The sequence below is a fragment of the Misgurnus anguillicaudatus genome, chromosome 10 (assembly GCF_027580225.2).
Source record: "Misgurnus anguillicaudatus chromosome 10, ASM2758022v2, whole genome shotgun sequence".
Lineage (NCBI taxonomy): Eukaryota > Metazoa > Chordata > Actinopteri > Cypriniformes > Cobitidae > Misgurnus > Misgurnus anguillicaudatus.
This window is the reverse complement of record NC_073346.2, coordinates 17,355,470-17,367,678: the sequence shown is the minus strand read 5'-3', so window position 1 is coordinate 17,367,678 and position 12,209 is coordinate 17,355,470.

The following is a 12,209-nucleotide window of genomic DNA, read 5'->3' as shown; positions in this document are numbered from 1 at the left end:
AGCATGGAGAAAACTTACATACAATGCTTGGATAGTCTCATAATGTCCCATCAGTTGGTACATGGGTAGACGATATGAAGTGGATGTGGCCGCAGCTGGTAACCTACATATTTAACTACCTCGTCCTGTCAGAAGGAGTTGATGGAGCAGCATTAAAAATTACTTATGCCTAATATTTACACAGTGTGTCGTGAACTGTTACACAGTGATTTTGTCTTTTTTAAAGCAAATGTGCACCCCAGTCAGTCCAATAACTAACCAGTTCGTTTTCATTTGTAATGTACCACGATAGAATTTATTTGCAAACTTGCCAAAACGTATTCCTTCAAATCAGGAGACTTAAATCCTTTTAAGTGAAATCTACAACGCTCACATGGTTTAAGAAATTCCTGACAGATAACATCTGATCACATAAAGGTTTAAAGGAGCGGTGAATCAAACTATCAATTTTAACTTGATATTTTTGTTATATAAGAGGTCATCATACTTAAATAAACATCCTGCAAGTTTCAAAACTGAAAACGTCCATGCTACTGAAATATAACAGTTTTGGCACCAAGCCAGGAAAATAGTCAAGTGAGGAATGTGCTGAAATATGTCGTCAGAGTAGAATTGAAACACCTCCCCAAACCCAAATCCAACAACCACTTTTGTAGCCCCGCCCACAGCTTTGTGTGACACACGTGTGGGCCAGGGGCAAAGCAATCCATGCAGTGTCTCAACAATCAGTAAACATTTCTTTAAAGATTGCCAAATGTAGGGGAGACCGGGGTTGGTTGTCACAATTTTTACTCATGCATGAATTGCTTATCTTCAAAAAATCTTTCAGCAATAATTCCTACATGAAATGAAACTTTGGAGTCTTGGCTTTAAATGTGTATACTTTTTACTTTTCGAATGTATTGTAACAGGAAGTAATTAACCATCAAAGACACTCTGACACAATGTGACAACCAACCCCTATAGAGGTTCAATAGGATTTCAGTGATAAATTGGGATCTGAAAAGATAATGTGTAACTTTTTTGTTTTTTAAGCTAGAAACGGCAAATAAGTTTTAATATGAATACCACCCCTATGATAGTTGTTATTAATGCCCCTTATGTTTAAACAATGGGATGAAAGTGGGTAATCAGTTACTTGAATAGGCTTTATGCCCAGCTGCACTATGAACTTCAGCCAGCTCATTGTTTCCTGTCTGCCATTATTGGACAAACTGATTAATCCAGGTGTGTCTGATTATTGTTGTTGGGATTACTGAGGTCAGGCACACCTGGATTAATCAGTTTGTCCAATAATGGCAGACATGAAACAAGAAGCTGGCTGAAGTTCAGGAAGTAGTGCAGCTGGGAATAAAGCCTATTGTCTACTGTGTTGAGAAATAAAATGAAATAATTTTTAGTATTAAAACCTCTTTATTTAATGCTTTATTTTATTTTAACAGCAAACAAAAACAAACAAACAGTCTTAAAAGGTCTACATGTCCAATATTCTTATGTGACAACCAACCCTGCAAGCTATGTGACAACCATCCCCAACTGACTTCTTGACAAACATGCTAAGCTAGCTACCACACGGCTTTAACTTGATCGCTAAAAGATGACTCAAAATAAAGCTACTACTTTTAGCTTTTTAATAAGTGTTTTGTTTTTGAATGACTAATATCCTACAAGATCTCAACACAAAAACAACACCAACATGAAAATTTACTCTGACCCATAAAAATAAAAAATTGTCTTCTAACCTCAATGTTTTGTGTCTGCTCTGCAAAATTTCAAGTGCAAATGAGTAAGCTATTAAAGGCTAACAAATTGATATCAAAATTGTACCACAGTGCCATGTAGTATGTCTGGAATAAGCAGTGTGACAACCAACCCGTGAGACAACCAGCCCCGGTCTCCCCTAACCAAAATTACTTTTAAATAAAAAAAATTCTGAGAGACTTTTATTTTGATGAGGTGATCTGTTATGATAGATTAACCATGGAAACAGATTTTTCGGTTGTGGAAGAACCGTCTGGAAAGAACACAGATGCTGTTGACCTTAACTCGGAGGCTCGAAACATAACATTAGGAATGCGTGGTTAAAGTTTGTTTTTGAAGAAGTTCCAGCTCTTGTGGCGAGTGTTTGTTTACTTTGTGTACCGCGGATTTATTTGTAAAGAAGCAAGTCGATGCTGGAATTCCAGCCTGGTCTCACAAACAAAACGTACATATTTACACGTAAATTAAAACAGTCCAATACGTATGTGCTTTTACGTATTTATAGTGCCTTTACGTATTATCTGGACGTAATTGCAGGATCGATACGTATCTAAATGTACGTAAAATGTCCTAAAATACGTACAGATTAAACGTGTTCTGACCAGTAGTTATCCAGTAACATTTGCTTATGAAGCCGCTTTTTTATGAAGCGCTTTTAATGCGCATTAGATTTAATTCTCCGTTTAAAACACTTTGGCACTTTAATACTTACTTGTTACAGAGCATTATACACTTTACGATGTAATTCCTTTTTATTTAAAATAATGATCGGACAAAACCAGAACAGATCGCGTTCCCGACCGGACTCATTTCAGCGTTACAACAGATGTACAATTTCAGCGACGGTGTTGACATCTCTTCTCCAGGTGAGGAAATTTATTTACATTTTTAATTTATATGTCTGCTCTATTTTATTAAATATATTCTTAGTCAGTTGTTGGTTTTTGTTAGATAATAACTTGAGTGGTAAGTTAATCGAAAAAGTGCATCGACTGAATTGATACTAGGTTTTAACAGGTGATAGTCATTAAATGATTAGTGTTTAATATGATCAATCTAATGTAAATTCATAATTATTTGACTTATTTGTTTTGTCTCTGTATTCTCAGATCAAACTAACATAATATGCTGCATACCGATTCATATTATTCATCTGAACCGTTCTCTAACTGAATCCATAGAGCTGTTTGGACGGCCAGACCAACATCCAAAGGTCAGTATTTTTCTTGAACATCCAAACTTTTAAGCAGTTACGGTATTATTTTACTGAAACATTTAAGAAAAATATGTGAGATTGGTGGAACAAAAATAATTTATTTATACATTTTCTATTTTATTATTTTTAAGATTACGACAGTTGTAATGATATTAATTCTGATGTGCAAAACAAAGTGTCACGTTTTTGCAACAGAATGTTGAGTTTTAATGATACAAGCATATAGACAGTTTCACCAGCAACAATTTGAACAAATGGCTTTTTGGACTGAACGGTAAACTCCCACATAGAAGCAATAACAAAAGTCCATGGTTTTATTGTGGTAAAAGTGTAGTAACCATGGTTTTTTGGTGTATTGATTACTATCAGCAAAACGTCTCGGTTACATATGTAACCCTCGTTCCCTGAAGGAAGGGAACGGAGACGTCACGTCGTGACCGACGAATTGGGAACTGCTTCGCGGGTGACCTATCTGCTTCGAGAAACCTTTAAAACGCCAATGAACTTGGCATGCAGATAATTGCATCTGCCGGCGCCGCCCCGCCGCATAGGTATTTAATGAGCGGCAGGTGCAGTTATCAAATCAGCTATTTTTTGCTGAGAAAGCTGGACAGAAGGAAAGGGTCCGGCCGATATCAGCAGTGGAACAGCAAACTGTGGCGACGGGACGTGACGTCTCCGTTCCCTTCCTTCAGGGAACGAGGGTTACATATGTAACCGAGACGTTCCCTTTCAGTCGGTCACTACGACGTCACGTCGTTTTGAAGCTGACCCTTCCAGTGCCTGCGTAAACCCTCCGACTCTCCTCTTTAAGGGAACGGAAATGGGGTTGAAGCAGAGGCCGGTCACTACTTGTTCCTTAACCCACGATAGTGACTAGGCGAACTGGGAAGCGAACTCGTCAGGCGGGACTAAGATCGCTGCGGAAGAAAAACCCTCTAGGGGTCTACCACTAAGGTGATGGATAAAAAGACACGAGGTCTATAAAAATACACTCTCTTAGCAACACTAGAGAGGCGCGGAACGAACTCCGCTAAGGGAAACGTGGTAAATCATAAACTTTCCACGGAAATACTCACAAAGAAACCACTAGGGGGCGCAATGTGGCCGCTAGCCTCACCCAGATAGTCAAGAATACATCCAGTGAGAGGCTGGCAGCCGATGCTCCGCAATATCGACCGCCAAGCGGTGGAAAAAGACAAAAAACATTTTTTGTAACGTTTTTGCCTTAATGGCCTTCCATACTGGTGCGGTTTCTGCGCAGCCAAAAAGAAAGGCTCCAAACCGACACAGGAGCCGTTCCTCGATGTTCTCACTGATCTGACGAGAGAACTCGAGAGGATACCGGCTCAACACGAACACTGTAGAATCTAGTGAACGTATTAGGTGTCGCCCAGCCAGCAGCTCTACAAATATCTGAAAGCGAGGAACCACGAGCCAAAGCCCAAGATGAAGCCACGCTTCTGGTTGAATGGGCTCTCAACCCAAAAGGGGAGGGAATGCCCTGTTTCTCATAAGCCAGGGCGATTGTGTCTACAATCCAGTGAGACATCCTCTGTTTAGTGACAGCTCTCCCTTTCTGCTGACCACCGTAACAGACAAAGAGCTGCTCTGAGGTCCGAAAGCTTTGAGTGCGATTCACATACACACGTAGTGCACGTACAGGACATAACAAAGCCATAGCTGGGTCTGCCTCTTCCAAAGGCAGAGCTTGTAAGTTCACCACTTGATCCCTAAAGGGAGTGGTGGGAACTTTAGGCACGTAGCCCGGCCGGGGTCTCAGTGTAACGCTGGATTCAGCCGGCCCGAACTGAAGGCACGAATCGTTGACCGAAAATGCATGAAGATCCCCTATCCTCTTAATAGAAGCCAGTGCGAGGAGCATCAAAGTTTTCATAGTGAGAAACTTGACACTCACCGTCTGCAGAGGCTCGAACGGGCAGTCCCTGAGAGCGTTCAGCACCATGGACAGGTCCCAAGGAGGAATAGAGGGAGGACGCGAAGGATTAAGCCTACGTGCACCTCTTAAAAACGTAATGACCAGATTGTGCTGACCCACGGATCTACCGTCTATGGGTTCGTGATGTGCGGATATTGCAGCGATATCTACTTTAATAGTAGATGGTGACAGCCTCTTCTCCAAGCGGTGCTGGAGATATGAAAGCACAATACTGATCGGGCATTCTCGGGGGTCCTCTCGTTGAGAAGTACACCAAACAACAAACAGGTTCCATTTCAGCGTATACGCCTGTCTCGTAGACGGCGCTCGCGCTGCAGCGATGGTGTTAGATACCGCCGGGGGTAAATCACCTACAACCTCCGCGCCCCGTCCCGAGACCACACATGGAGGTTCCACAGATCGGGACGGGGGTGCCATAATGTGCCCCCTTCTTGAGACAGAAGGTCCCTCCTCAGGGGAATCCTCCAGGGAGGGGCTGTCGCGAGGAGAGTGAGCTCTGGAAACCAACTCCTGGTGGCCCAATATGGAGCAACTAAAAGAATTTTCTCCTCGTCCTCCCTGACTTTGCACAATGTCTGTGCAATGAGGCGCACTGGGGGAAATGCGTATTTGCGAAGACCTCTCGGCCAGCTGTGCGCCAATGCATCCACGCCGAGTGATCCCTCGTTCAGTGAATAAAATAGGCGACAGTGGGTTGTTTCTGGAGATGCAAACAGATCTATCTGCGCTCTGCCGAAACGTCTCCAAATCAGCTGGACCGATTGAGGGTGGAGTCGCCATTCGCCGGGGCGCGCTGCTCGGGAAAGCGCGTCTGCCGCTGCGTTGAGCGACCCCGGGATGTGAATGGCACGAAGAGACCTCAGATTCTTCTGACTCCAAAAGAGGAGATGGCGGGCGAGATGCGACATGTGACGAGAGCGCACTCCGCCTTGGCGATTGATATACGCAACAGTCGCAATGTTGTCTGTGCGAACTAATACATCTTTGCCTCTCAACTCGCTGCTGAAGCGGACGAGCGCAAGATATACAGCCCACAGTTCTCGGCAATTTATGTGCCAATGCAGCTGGGGTGATGTCCATACTCCTGAAGCTGCAAGCTCGCCATACGTGGCTCCCCACCCCGTGTTGGAGGCATCTGTGCATGTCTGGAGACCTGTCTCAGTGGCACCCCCGCCCTGAGAAACGCTGGGTCTGACCACGGGGTGAAAGTGAGACGGCATTTCGGTGTGATCGTGACACGGTGAAAGCCGGTTAGCCACGCTCTCCTCGGGACTCGGTCGTGAAGCCAATGCTGAAGCGGTCTCATATGCAGCAAACCGAGCGGTGTTACAGCCGCGGCTGCAGCCATATGCCCCAGTAATTTCTGAAATTGTTTCAGAGGGACCGCAGTCTTGCCCGAAAACGTATTCAAGCAAGCCAGAATCGACTGAACGCGCGCCTCCGTGAGGCGTGCTGTAAGATTGACCGAATCCAATTCCATGCCGAGAAAAGAGATCTTCTGTGTCGGGCACAGTTTGCTCTTCTCTCGGTTGACCTGAAGACCGAGACGGGCGAGGTGTTTGAGCACCCGATCTAGATGAGTGCAAAGCATTTGACGCGACTGTGCTATAATGAGCCAATCGTCGAGATATGCCAAGATGCGAACACCGCTCTCTCTGAGAGGTTTTAAAGCACCCTCTGCCACTTTTGTGAAGACGCGGGGAGAGAGAGAGAGCCCGAACGGTAAGACTTTGTACTGATATGCTTTTCCCTCGAACGCAAAGCGGAGAAACGGCCTGTGCCGGGGAAGGATTGAGACATGAAAGTACGCGTCCTTCAGGTCGATGGCTGCAAACCAATCCTGTGGGCGAATGCATTGAAATATGGTTTTCTGCGTAAGCATTTTGAACGGCATCTTGTGAAGTGCTCGATTCAGAACGCGCAGATCCAGGATCGGTCGCAACCCGCCGCTTTTCTTGGGTACAATAAAGTAAGGGCTGTAAAACCCTGACCTCATCTCGGCTGGAGGAACCGGCTGAATCGCGTCTTTCGCCAATAAGACAGCAATCTCTGCACGTAGTACGTGCGCATCGGCGGGTTTCACTATAGTGAAACGGATGCCGGTAAATTTGGGAGGTCGCCGGGCGAATTGTATCGCATAGCCAAGACGGATCGTGCGTAAAAGCCAGCGCGACGGACTGGGACGTTGCTGCCAAGCTTCCAGATACCGGGCGAGGGGAATTAACGGCACAATCGTAGTACCCGCGGCGAGCGGAACGGCGGTGCTCGATGACGCGCTCTCTTGGGCTGCGTTGACATGTGTATTGTGAGAATGAGCACTCACCTGACTCCGCTGATGGATGGCTGCGCGGGGAAGACTCTGATGAAGATATCTCGGTGCGCTTAACACATCCGTTGGCGAGAGAGGAGGGGGAGAACGTAGGGTTATGAGCCCATCCGTCACACCCGACTGCCTCTGATGACCTGGAGGAGGAAGAGGAATTCGCTCTTTTTGTGGTTTTGTGGGTGCCGGCTGAAAAGCCGGCGGAACGGAAATTAAAGAAAACCAAAGATTCCCCACCCGGTCCTCCTCCGGGGGGGGGAGTGGTGCGTTCACCATCTCCCGAAGAGCGATCCCCTCCACCTCCAGGTCGCCCATCTCAGGGCCGCTTAGATTTATGCTTTCCACCAGGCTTAGCGGGCTGAGCGGGCGGGGCGGGCTGCTGACGGCCGGTTCCTCGCTTCCTAGGACGGCCCCGATGAGGAACGGAGGCGGCCGCCGCTGCAGGACGCCCTCGGCGAGGGGCAGACTGAGGTGCCGACGTCGATGGGGCAGGTGTTGGTTTCTTCCGACGCGGCATGATGTTGGCAAGCGCCTCAGTCTGCTTCTGGGTGGCTGAGACCTGCTGTGCAAAGTCTTCTACTGCCTCGCCGAACAGGCCGGCCTGGGAGACCGGAGCATTCAAGAGCAGGGTTTTATCGGCATCTCTCATGTCCGCCAGGCACAGCCAGAGGTGGCGCTCCTGGACCACCAAAGTGGACATAGCACGACCGACGGCTTGCGCGGTGGTCTTGGTCGCACGTAGCGCCAGATCCGTAGCCGCACGCAGATCTTTAAAGACCGCCGAATCGTGACCACCCTCGTGCAGGTCCTTCAGAGCCTTAGCCTGATGAACCTGCAACAAAGCCATGGCATGTATGGCTGAAGCTGCCTCCCCACAAGCCCGGTACGCAGACTCCGTCAGGGCTGACGAATGTCTGCAGGCTTGTGAGGGAAGGGTAGGACGGTCCTTCCAGTAGGAAACGCCGGCAGGACACAACTGCATCGCTACCGAACGCTCCACTGTCGGGATACCGGCATACCCTTTAGCAGCCCCGCCATCGAGGGAGGTGAGGGGTGACGGCTGATACGGACGGTTCCGGGAGGAAAACGGGGTTTTCCAAGTCCGAGTCAGCTCATCATGCACCTCGGGAAAGAAAGGCACCGGTGGGGAAGACTGTGAAGCCCGTGCAGCCCCAAAGTACCAATCATCTAGGCGGGACGGTACGGGAGGGGGAGGAGCTCTCCACTCCAACCCGACCGTCTCCGCAGCCCGAGCGAGCATAGCTGTCATCTCCGGGTCGAGATCAGGAACCGCAACCCTTCCCGAAGGAGGGAGAGGATCCGGATCAACGTCCGAAAATGACGGCCCCCCCTCCGATGTTACGACAGATATCGAATCCTCGGGAGGTCCGACAGAGGTAGAAAGCGACGCAGAACGCGCGCTCTCCGTCTCCATCGGAACCTCGGATGGTTGCGGATCCGGTGGCTGAGAGCCGCTGGACGAACCAGCTTGCCGATTCAGCACCGTAAGGCGGAGGTCGTCTCTCCGTAGCTTCACAGCCGCCTTCTTAGGGGTGATCAGCAACGGAGGGCGGCGTTCCCGGAGAAACGCCACACGACCCCGCAGATCCGCAAGAGTCAAACTCTCGCAAGCGGAGCATGTCCCTCCCACGAAAGCCGCCTCAGCGTGCTGGAGACCCAGACACGAGAGACAACGATCGTGTCCATCACGAGGACCCATATATTTGCCGCATCCAGGAGTCGAACACGGACGGAAAGACATCTTTAAAAAGACGCTTAACGCCCGTGAGCAGTGAACGGCTGTCTTTAAAAAGACGCAAGTTCAACTGCAGCTCTTTTAGGGAAATCACTCTTTCAGATGTGTAGTTGATGAAGCACACAGGGAGGAGAACGCACACACTCAACTAAAGAGAGTGAAAGTGATCACGAAGATCAAAAGGTGGTGGAAACACTATGCAAGCCCCGCTGTGGTGCCTTCGCCCAACCAACTAGCACGCAGAGATCTATTCCAGGTAAGAGAGATAAGCAGCTTCTCGTGAGCAGTTTAGTCTGCCAGCTTTCGAAGCTAAAAAGCTGATTTGATAACTGCACCTGCCGCTCATTAAATACCTATGCGGCGGGGCGGCGCCGGCAGATGCAATTATCTGCATGCCAAGTTCATTGGCGTTTTAAAGGTTTCTCGAAGCAGATAGGTCACCCGCGAAGCGGTTCCCAATTCGTCGGTCACGACGTGACGTCGTAGTGACCGACTGAAAGGGAACCATGGTTTTACTACACTAACCATGGTTTAAGTATGGTTTTTGAAAACCATGGTTGTCATAACCATGGTTATTTTGTGGTTACCATGGTTTTACTACAGTAACCATGGTTTTTGGTTTTAAGTGTAGTAAAACCATGGTTAATTTTCGTAAGGGATTGTTACTGTGTAAAATGAATGTATACAATGTTAGCTACAGGTCCTTGAATTCTTGCCTGGCTGCCAAACCTCTTGGCACACCTGCGATCCATGCTCACCAATTAATTGTTTTACTTTTTTAAGCTTCTCCACATGTACAACGGTAGCCATTTTGTCTATTTGTGTTGTCCAACATTTTATTTCCTTCACAAGCACATTTTTGAGGCTATAGTATCTATAATATCGGCACTTGTATTGTTTAGAATATCTTTGTCTATAGAAGGCAAAACAGGATATGTTGTTGGCAAAATGAGAGTATGTGCTTTACATATGTCTTTATGTATTTATGTATTTAAATGTGTCTGTAAACTCTCTGGTTTAAATTCTGTGTAAAGTTCCAATGCTGCAAGCTGCATATAAAAAACTAACCCCTGCCTGTTTAACCTTGCTCATTGTGATTACTCTGGACAAGTTATAATAATATGACACAAACACATCTGCATTCTGCACAGGACAGTTGAAGGTTTGACTGTTGTGTAGTTAATGTCCTCCTTTTAAAAGTGTGTGTACATTTTGGGAAATTATTTGTAGTCTGTCATTATACATTGGTATTGCATTTCATTTACTAACAATTATTTTGTAGGTCGCTACGAACTACCATTGCCCCATCTTCACTCTGAGCAATGTAGAGAAACATGGATACCAGGTGTGCTAGAAATGCAGAAGAGTGGCTACTGGCCTGCAACTGTAAACTTCTGTACCATTTATGATGAGGAAGTCTTTGTGTCCTTCGAAGACTTGAAAATGGCTGCTCCAGGATTGTCCCGTTTTGCATTCATAAGAATGCTTGACATGAAGACAGTGCACTATGGCAGAGTGAGTACTTTTCTCTCATACAGGTCAGCCATATAAAAGAACCTGCCTATTATTTTGTATCTCTAGCTCACACTAATGTTTTTTTTTTGTCGTTGGGTATGTTTGTAAAAAGTCTAAATCTCCCAATATAACTTAAGGCCTAGTTGTGTCTTCATCTAAACCCTGTCTGGGAAACTGCCCCTATATCAATGAGTACGTTTACATGCACAAAATAAACGGATAACTATCAAAAATCTGCTTATTATAAAAAACTGTTTTTTATGCGTTTACATGTAAATCAATAAACCGGCCATGCAGACAACTGTGTTTACATGGGACTTGGAGGTTTGTCAGGTTTCTCACAGGTATTGACATCATCGCCTATAGCGCATAATATTCTATCAAAAAGTTGGCGGCATATCTGTCTTAAGCTATATTGTTTTATCTCTTTTCGTGTCTCTAGAACCTGTAAATATAACATCAGTTTTTATTTTTGCAGGTTCTCTGCTACTGCTTTACTAGAGCAGAGACATTTATGTGTTACTTTGCACTTTCTTTCGCGTCTGATGTTTATCTTTCACACGCGGAGACATGCGCACATGCACACAAAACCGTGAGAAAGCCTGTTAGGTGTTTACATGCTACGCAAAATTGGGTTAATGAGCAGAAAAGACTCAAAATATGTGCCAAACTATTTGCACACGATACCAAAAGGCAATCCTTATTTAGATTAATCTTTATTATTTCTGTTAAATGTTAAAGCATCAGGCTTTTGAAAGTGTTTGAATTACTAAAGTGTTTTAATTAGTTTATTTTCAGGCATTTTTTACAAAATGTCATCTCTTCACCTTCATCTCTCTATCTCTTTATCTCTCTCTCTCTCTTACAAACTCACTCACTCGCACAAACTCGCTCGCTCGCTCGCACAAACTCGCTCGCTCGCTCGCTCGCACAAACTCGCTCGCTCGCACAAACTCACTCGCTCGCTCGCACAAACTCACTCGCTCGCTCGCTCGCACAAACTCACTCGCTCGCTCGCTCGCACAAACTCGCTCACACAAACTCACTCACTCGCTCGCTCGCACAAACTCGCTCGCACAAACTCACTCGCTCGCACAAACTCGCTCGCACAAACTCGTTGCTCGCTCGCACAAACTCACTCGCTCGCACATACTTTTGCCATTGTAACTAACCATATCACTGGTTTATTGGTTTGTATGTTTTAGACTCAGCTGAATCTAAAGAAAGACACCGAAAGCCTACAAGAACCTACAATGAAAATGAACTGGTTGTAGATGATGGTCACAGATGTTCAGGAGTGGGCTCACACTAGTATGTAAAAGCTATAACATGTCTTTTCATATACATTTGCAAAAACAAGTGTGCTACAACTTGAAAATGCTATTTTTTAATGATTGCAATTTTTGACACTTTTTACAGCAACTGTAGAAGACAGTGATGTTGCAATTCAGACAACAAGGAACACAATAGAAGAATTATCTTTGTGCATTAAACAACGGCAGCATCGTCTTTATAGACACACTGGTATGTTAAATATCTAGTAAAGAACTACTTGTTTGTTGTCTTCTGCATTATTAGTCCTGCTGCTGTTACTGCAAAAAATTCCCAATTATAATTCATTATGTTTCAGCCACAATCAAAGGACGGAATAAAATGAGAAGAAAAATCAATGAGGAGA